Source organism: Motacilla alba, chromosome 2 (genome assembly GCF_015832195.1).
Source record: "Motacilla alba alba isolate MOTALB_02 chromosome 2, Motacilla_alba_V1.0_pri, whole genome shotgun sequence".
In the NCBI taxonomy this organism is placed as follows: domain Eukaryota; kingdom Metazoa; phylum Chordata; class Aves; order Passeriformes; family Motacillidae; genus Motacilla; species Motacilla alba.
This window is the reverse complement of record NC_052017.1, coordinates 86,014,780-86,023,715: the sequence shown is the minus strand read 5'-3', so window position 1 is coordinate 86,023,715 and position 8,936 is coordinate 86,014,780. Positions and strand designations below refer to the sequence as shown.

Sequence of the window (8,936 nt, the reverse complement as noted above, 5' to 3'; positions counted from 1 at the left end):
CAGGGACCCCCGGGTCGGTACGTGTTGCACTAGAACCCGCCTAAGCCGGCGGCCGCCCTCGCCCGGGGCAGGCTGGCACCGAGGGCACCGGCCGGTTTTGCTGCACCGGACTGGGCGGCGGTTCCCGCCCGCGCCGGGCACCCGCACGCCCGCGACAGCGACCCCCGCCCCGGGTATCGACATCCCCGCCACGGCGACCCCCGCACATCCGGGGCAGCGGCGGGGCGGAGCGGGGCCGCGCGGGGCGGTCGCCGCCCCTTCCCTGATCCCGCCTCTCCGCGCCGCCGCCGCCGCTGCCGCCGGCGATGGAGACGCGGCACTGAGCGGGGCTCGGGCGGCAGCGGTGGTGCGCGGGAGAGCGGGCGGGGGCGCCGCCGCCGGCGGCAGCAGCGGGAGCGGCGGAGTGCGGGGCATGCGGAGCGGGCGCCGCCGGGGGGCTGCAGCTGCGGGCTCCGAGGCGCCGAGGGAGGCGGCGGCTCCTCCGCGGAGCTCCGTGTGACCGCGCTGCTGCGCCCGGAGCGCGGCTCCCGGCAGCCGCAGGAAGAGGGGGGCCGAGGCGGCGGCGGTGCAGCGCTGCTTCCCCGGCCGCGGAGCGAGGCGGCGAGCGGAGGCGCCGGCTCCCCGGGGCCGTAGCGGCGGCCGACGGCAGCCCGGCAGTGCGGCGGCAGCGGCGGCCGCGCCTCAACTTGGTGCGAGGCAGCGGCCGCCGCGACGAGCAGGCGGAGCGCGGCTCGTCCCCGTCCCCGCCGCCGCCCGGAGGATTTACCCTGCGGGACTCTTTTGCTCGGGCGCCCGGTGACCGGGGCGGCAGTGGCGGGGCTGGCGGCGCCCCTCGCCTCGCCCCGACGTCCGCCCGGCAGCGACGGAGAGGAGGGCCGAGGTGAGTGTGGGCTCCGGGCGCCTCGGGTTCCGCTTCCCCCCGCCCCACTCCCGGGCGCGCTGGGGCTCGGGGGAAGGGAAGCTCCAAGTTCAGGCAGCGCCGGGCTTCTTCCCTCTCCGGCCGCCTGCGGGAGAGCCGCCGCCTCGGCCGGCCGCCGCTTCCCCCGAGCGGGGTGACCCCGCCGCGGTGCCCGCTCGGAGGCAGCCGGCGCGGGGGACGGGCACACACAGCCTGCGGCTGCCTTCCGGCGGCTCCGTGAGGTGCTCTTGCCGCGGAGAGGGTCGTGGGGCTGGGGACGTCCTGTTGCTGCTTCCAGGGGTCGGGAGCTGCTGTGTGTCAGCAGCCTCCGGCGGCGTGGCTGTTTGTGCGTGTGTGTGTGGGCAGGGGGGAGTACTAGGGCACCATCGTCGGCTTTACCTCTTCACCGCTGTCACATCAAGTTCCTTCAGTTGATGTTTATTACGTAACATGTGACTAATATTTTAGAGTTTATCTTATCCGCTGAGCTCCGGATCAGCCTTATTTTATTGAATTTTAATTCATAAAGCTGAAGAGGGTCGGAGAAGCTCTCATTCTAATTGGTTGCCTAATGGAACTTGGTTTTCATGTGACTTTGGCCGTGTTAACAGAGGGTTACTACCTCCTTCCACTCTAGGAAAGCAGAAGTGCATGTTTTCTGCCCCCTCTACCTCCGCCTCCCTCCCTTATATTATTAAGCATGGACAAGTTTCTGTAAGTCCCGCTTGTTTTTAGTAGATTCTGGAACCTGCCACTTTGTGAACTTAGAGCGTGAGATACTGAAATAGAAACTGATTTTTGTGCAGCAGCTGCTGAGAGAAGTAACTTTTATGGCGATGAACATGAGTGAAACAGCCTCCTCGGTTTATATAAATGATGTTGGCACTGCATGAACTGTAAATGAACATAGCCAACAGCTGTGCAAACCAAAACTATGTAACTAACCATGTATTATTATGGTTCTAATCTTCATTCCTTTGCAAAGACATTGAAGATCATGCTACCCTGAACACTTGGAGCACCACAGAACTCGTTTTTCTTGTAAATACAAAGAATTACTTATCTTGAAGATAGCGCTTCACTTTCTAGTGCCAGCTTCATCGTTTTCTGTGACTTGGAATTGTGTCTGTGTCCTCCTGTGATGCTGGCCTTTTCTTAAATGGTATTGCTAGCACTTTGAATTTGTTTGCTGCATTTTGTCAGGCTTACTTGGGAAACAAGAATGTAAACCTCAGACAATTATTGTCAGTAGGGAAATTGTGGCAGCATGGTCATCCTCAGAAAAATGATACAAACATTCCCTGGCAAGGACACCACACAGGAGTCACCCTTGAGATCAAGGTGATAAGGACAGCACATGGACTATTACTGGATGATGTCTGTCTGCTCAGAATTGTAAGCTGCATGAATGAGTATACCTTATTCCTCATGTACCTTGTTCTTATAGGAATAGGGCAATTCAAAGACACTAATGAAAGTCGTGAAAATGCTTTGAAAACACCATGTGACAGTCATTTCTCAGCCTAGTGGTGAGGTGGTACTGTTTCACTTTTATACAAAGATTTATTCCTCCCCACTCATCATCTCAAAGTGAATTTGTTCAAATGAGTTCAGGAATAAGCTGTACAGAAAAAGAATGGAGGTAATTTACAATGAATTTCAATACCGAATTGCTGCTTTAGGAAAATAGTATCCTGCTGTCCTTTCATTGTTGCATGTGTGTTGATAACCCATATGTTAGCTGTAAACTTTTAAAATATTTTTCTTTGTTCTTTCACAAAAGGAGTGTAATCTTTGGTCAGAGAACAAAACGTAGCTCCAGAGACACTCATCTAAAAGTAAAGTACTTTCAAATACTTAAATCCTTTGAATGCAGTTTGCATTATGTTTTGTTCAAGAGACAAGAGATTCTTGACAGATTGTGCATTTTATGTTTCTAGTGGGTTTTGTTGGTTTTTTTTTTCATTTTAGGGCATATGGTGTCAGACTGTCCATGTAGCTCAAAAGTTTGATTCACAGGACCAAAATGGTATGGTCTTTGGCTCTGCAGTCTTCCCCAGCCTGTGTCTTTAGATGTCTTCTCATGAAGGTGCAGGGACCATCTCTAGATTCAAGCTGAGCTGGATCAGGAGCTGTCACTGATTATAAAGAAAAGAAATCACCCACAAATTCAAATAAAATGATTTTCTTTGTGTGTAAGATGCATTAAAATACCATTTAATAGTTGTAGTGGTGCTGTATAAAATGGTGCTGTTTTGTACTTAACCAATCACTTCATTAAGAATTTTGGAGTTCTTTTATCTGTCTTAAATTGTAATGAAAATCTGGAAGTATGTTATGCTGTCCTTCAGGCCAAGTTGTAGTGCATCACTTACATTCCTGTGTTTCTCTTTGATTTTTAAACTTTGTTTGGAAGAAGGTGGTTTTGGTGCCCCCCTCCTCCTTTGAAGGGTCAACATGTTGATTTTAGTATTGAAATTGTGACACTGGAGTTTATCTGGAGCTCATCTGGTTGAATAACTCATGACAGATACGAGAAGTGTTAAAGAAGGTAAATGTTGAATCCTTCTGTCGTGGTATGCGTCGTGCACCAATACTTAATAGAGGTAGGCTTGGATCATTACATGGGATGTTCTTCATCCCAGTCAATTTTTTCTGTCCTCCTTTGAATATTGACAGATTCTTTATTATAAAGATGCACTAGACATAAGTGAATATTCAATTATGCATTGTATCAAAAAATAGTATCACTGGACTGTATACTTCCTGCTTTCACTGAGCAGCATCTTAATTTTTGAGGTGTAAATTATTTCCTTTCTGCTTACATTTAGTCTTCTTAAAACTGTTTTTTCATGCTTTGTCTTCTGAACCTTTCTATTGGATTTCTAATTCTTTACCTAGTCTAATGCTGCAGCAACCTTTTTCAGGTCATCATTAAGAATGAAGCAGTAGTTTTATATGAAGGCAGTTTTGCTAGCGCTTGCCACTGCTGCTTTTGAATCTTGATTCTTTTAATTATCAGCAGCAATGTTCTCATATTGAGCAGAGATCTTCCCTGAGTTCCACAGGGATGCTTGTAATCCTCTTGTTTGTACTAGGCCTACTTAATTTAGAAGGTTGCTGACCATACTAGTAATTATTTAACTTTCAGTGACACTTCTTCTGCATTTATTAACATTGACTTTTATCTGCCAGTGTATAACCAGTACATCATGGTTGATTAGCTTCCCATTGGTTACATTTTTGGACTTATGTACTTGACCAACCCATATAACTATTAACTTTTCTTATTTCTTTTTCAGCTCATTAATTAGTGCCTTTAAATATTGCTAGCTTTATGGATCCTTGAAGCATCCTGCTGTTAAACTTTTGTCGTGTTAAAGTTTGATTACATATTCGTAGTTTAAACTTCCTGTTTCTTAGCTAGGAGTAAAATACTTAGAAGAAAATATAACAGAAATATTGAAAATATATCTGCAGTGTTGAAATCATGGCTTTTACTCAACTGTTAGCACCAGGTCTATTCCTGACAGAAGTACTCTAAATTTAGCATCCCCAAATAAAATGTTTTAACTGCATGCTTGTCATAAAAGCACTTTGACACCATCTTCCGCTAATTCTGGCAAAGCATTTTTCCCCTTTACAGTCTTTCTACAGAGCTTAATCCATTATGTGAAATCAACCCATTGTAAAAATCAATGGAATTGATATACTTTTAGCTAATGTATTAAAGAGCTGGCTAACTGCTCTATTATTCACTTTTTGATTACTTAAATACAGTTTTGCAGTATGAAATATGAAGGTTCTTTGGGGGCATTTACTTTTGGTTAAATTGGAAGCTTGTGACTTTGAGCACTGCATAAATTATCTCATACACGTGCTGTTGTAGGAATTCCCAGCTCATGAAGGCATTCTTACCATTGGGTTCACTTTAAGGTCTTTTCATAACCCACAAAAGAGAATTAGCTTGAATTCCAAAGCCCCTCACTATGCATCTTTCTGAGTGCTGGTTTGTAGTCCCTTACAGGAAAAACTGTTTTGATTCTTCCTGCCTTTTACCAATGGAACTGAACAGTCAGCATTGAAAAGGTGTGTTTAGCTTACAGCCTCAGTTGTCACTGGAAGCAAATGTGCTTGGAGACTTGGTTAGTTAAGAAAAGGTACCCTTGGCAAGTTAGTCTTCCAAACTGGCTTTTGATACCACTTGCCAACCTTGTTTTTTGTGATCCAGAGCTTTATTTTCAATTATTAAAAAACTCTACCACAACATGTTTTTGTTTTGGTTTGTTTTTTTTTTTTCTTTGTCCTCTCTTTAATTGGTAAACTGTGGTATGGAAATTGACTATGAATAGATTTCAAAGCATTTTTTTTTCTTTTTCCCAAAGTATTTCATTTTGACATTGGAGTGGTCAGTTTCATTTATTTGGAATTAAAAAGTTATCCTCGGGAGTAAGAGCTTTGTAATGGTGCCGCTTCATTGGAATCAGTGTTTAATGACCACAGCAACTCTCACTGATAGTTTCAGCTCTATCGTCAGACTACCATTTAAGAGAAATACACAGGTAGGAATTGGAGCACTGCTTTTGTTGTGTTGCTGTTCTGTGCAAGCTGATGGTTCTCAAGACATTTGTGTTTGTTCTCTTGTGAGGAGGTACTGCAAGAGAAGAACAGTGTAAAGCAGCAGCAGTTTGCTGCTGTGGACATTCAGACTCTGGGACCAGCTCATGTAAAGCTGCTGTGAAAATCACTCTTAGTTAAGGAGGGAAGTGTTTTCATACTTTTTTTTTTTTTTTTCCTTGTGCCATGCTGGTATCAACTTTCAGAAGCTTTGCTCTTTTAGAAAACTTATCCAAAAGATAATCCAGTTCAGAGTTTTGCTGTCTAGCTGAAAGAATGTTAGCATCCTTTGGAGGCAGAATGTGTGAACTGCTCTTTTGTTCCTTAATTCTCATCTTGCTTTATAAGACTTTGTCCTGTAAATTGCAAGCCAGTGTAACAGTGTAAATTTTTTTTAAATTTTACTGTTTTCACTAGTACTAATATTGGTTAAACTGTGCAAGTGGTAGAATCTCTAGGAATTATATATTTTTAAATGGGATTTCTTACTGCAGATGAACTCTTAGTGTTTTTTGTATAAATATTTCTTTGTAATGGGATGCAGTACTGTCATGTTGAGTTCCAATATATCTTCCTGTAACTGGGTTCTTGATGTGTAGATGAGGTCATACGACAAAATTTGTCATCCTGGTTATGTGGAACAATTGAGTCAGAATGATATTCAGCATCTAAGTTGCTTGTGAAAACTTTTACAGGCAAGTGAGAGGGTATGTCATGTTCTTTGACTTTTTATTTTTGCAGTGTGTTAGAATAGACTCCAGAATTTCAGCTGGTGCTTCCTGTCAGCCACAGGAATGATGAAAATAACAGAGCTCATGCATTTCTCTCAATAAGTAGTTTGACAGGAGGCAGGAATACTGGTCTGATTTTACAGGCACCACATGACAAAGGCCAACAGAACCTGAAGAACTTGAATCCCAATCTGTTTACTTTTCCATAGCCACAGGTCATTGTTAACTTATCTCTTTCTCATACCTTTTAAAGCTGCACTCAGTATGCTAGCAGTGCATTAGTGCAAATTGTGAATGATAACCACAATTATTCTGACAATTAAAGGGAAGGTGATAATGCCAGGATTCTTCCAGGGAGAAGGAAACAAATTTTGAGGTTGGGCTTTTGAGTTTGCCTTTTTTTTTTTAAGGGCTTGTTTGTTTGGTTTGTTTTCTTGTTTTTCATTTGTTTTTCAGATGTCTGTGAGGAACAAACCAGGGGAAGATGGGAATACTGGTAACAGGTTGGAATCAATTGTCAGTATATATAGAGAGAATTGAAAATTCTTATTACATACCTGAATGGTGAAGCTGACTGAAAAACAGAATGAAAAATTGATCAAATGAGCATGTATGTCTATAAAGACAAAGAGGTATTTAGTATTGGTCTGAATTACAGAATACGCTGAGTTGGAAAGGACTCACAAGGATCTTTGAGTCCAGCTCCTGTCCCTGCACAGGACTGTCCCCAAGAGTCACACCATATGCCTGAGAGCATTGTCCAAACACTTCTAGAACCTTGTCAGGCTGGTTGACCACTCCTCTGGGGAGCCTAGGCACTTCCAGTGCCTGGCCACTCTCTGTGTGAAGAACCTTTTCCTCTTGTCCAACCCAGACCATCCCAGACACAACTTCAGGCCACTCCCTCAGGTCCTGTCACTGTCACCACAGAGAAGAGATCAGTGTCTGCCCCTCCTCTTCACCTCATGAGGAATTTGTAACCATGATGAGGTCTCCCCTCCTCCTCCAGGTTGAGCAGACCAAATGACTTCAGCTGCTTCTCAATCAGCTTCCCTCAAGCCCTTCACCATCTTTGTTGTCCTCCTTTGGACATTCTCTAATAGTTCTATGTCCTTCTTGTATTGTGGTGCCCAAAACTGAACACAGTGTTTAAGGTGAGGCTGCCCAAGAGCAGGACAATCCCCTCCCTTGACCAGATGTCTCCACAGCAGTGTTCAAAAATGAGTTTAACTACCATGGCCAGGGTGAGCAAGGACTAAGATCAATTATAAAGCTGCCTCTCACCCCAACCCAAAGTGGATAACAAGTAGATGTAATTTCATGAGGTGAGTTCTTAACTTTGCTAGGTGTTAATTTTTTAAAACAGAGTAAACAAAACCCCATGTACAATAGGCTTTGAGATCTTCTGATGGCCCAAATGCTTATTAGTTGTGGGCAAAAATTAAGATTGATCAGAGTTGTCTTTTCACTCAGTGACATTCATCAGTTTGATTACCACTATGAATAATTTAGCATTAAGAGCAGCCCAGGCTCTTATGTGCATATCCTGTTCATTATGTTTCTTCGTTAAATACATTCAATTGAGAACATTCACTGATGGAGCACTTTTAAAGTATCTTTAAGGACTCATTTAGGTTAAAATTAAACTAATGGATTTATTTAATTTTCTGTTCATTACATACTTAGGGTAATTGGGATTGATACACTTTTCAAACACAGAAGCTGAAACCTAATTTTAGGTGCAAAACTCAGCTTTAACTACTGTTTCCAGACAATACTTCTGTTAGGAATTATTTCTGTTTTTCCTGATTGGAATATTAATTTGGATGTCCAGTTTGTGAGTTTGCCATCAAGAAATTAAGTATGCATTTGCACATAACTTGGTTTTTTTTTAGATGACTTTGTGGTTTTAAAGGCTACTATCTATAGTGTCATGTGAATGAATCAAATATCTGCTATCTTTATATTTGAAAAATGGTTGAAGATGGCACACCAGAGCAGTCCCAAAGAGACACTTGAATAACAGCTCTACTTAGAATAGCAAAGAAAAGCTCCATTCCTGCTAGAAGAGTGTAACTTAGTTCACCTCTTTTCCAATATACTCTTCCAATTTTTTCTTCAGGGCTTGCTGATCAGAAGTTCTAGAAAGCCTGGGTACTTAAATTAGTAATAATTTAGTAAACTTGTTTTGTTTTTAAATTCTGAAGATAGTGTGGATGTGTACACATCATACAACAAATATTAATATTCTCAAGGTGCAGCAGAGGTGCTATGATTTTAATACATTTATTTGAAATACATATATCAGGAAGAAAGAAAGTCATCACTTAAGGCCCTCTGTCTGAAAAGAATGGTTATAAATTTGAAGAACTTTTTTAGGCTGATGTTTCTAAATATTTGATTTTGAGGTTTATTTTGTGATCTGAAAATCTCAGAAATGAAAAATATGAAGTTATTGAACAACTGTAGGGAGTAGAAAGGCACAGTACCACCTCCATGAGCCCTAATGCTAGTCAAAAATACACTCTTTGTACCTTCTTAGAGTCTTTGAAAGGCCTTTAAATTCTTATTGGGACTTGTTCGTTGCTCTAGTGCTGTGTGTGTATAAGCAGGATTACAGTCAGGAGGGTCCAGTAAGATAAACATGCATTTGCTTCAGACTTAGCTTTAATTTAATTATCTGTCCTCTT

The 8,936-nt window shown here is 43.3% G+C and overlaps 1 protein-coding gene across 2 annotated transcripts in view; it reads left to right on the top strand.

The window, feature by feature from the left end:
* The first annotated feature begins 348 nt into the window (after positions 1-348).
* GALNT1 (polypeptide N-acetylgalactosaminyltransferase 1) overlaps positions 349-8,936 on the top strand; it is an 86,673-nt gene continuing 78,085 nt past the window's right edge. For both annotated transcript variants that reach the window (XM_038160340.1, XM_038160329.1), the window contains exon 1: positions 349-880. The gene's annotated coding sequence lies outside the window, so the exon portion shown is untranslated. The remainder of the gene's footprint in view (positions 881-8,936) is intronic.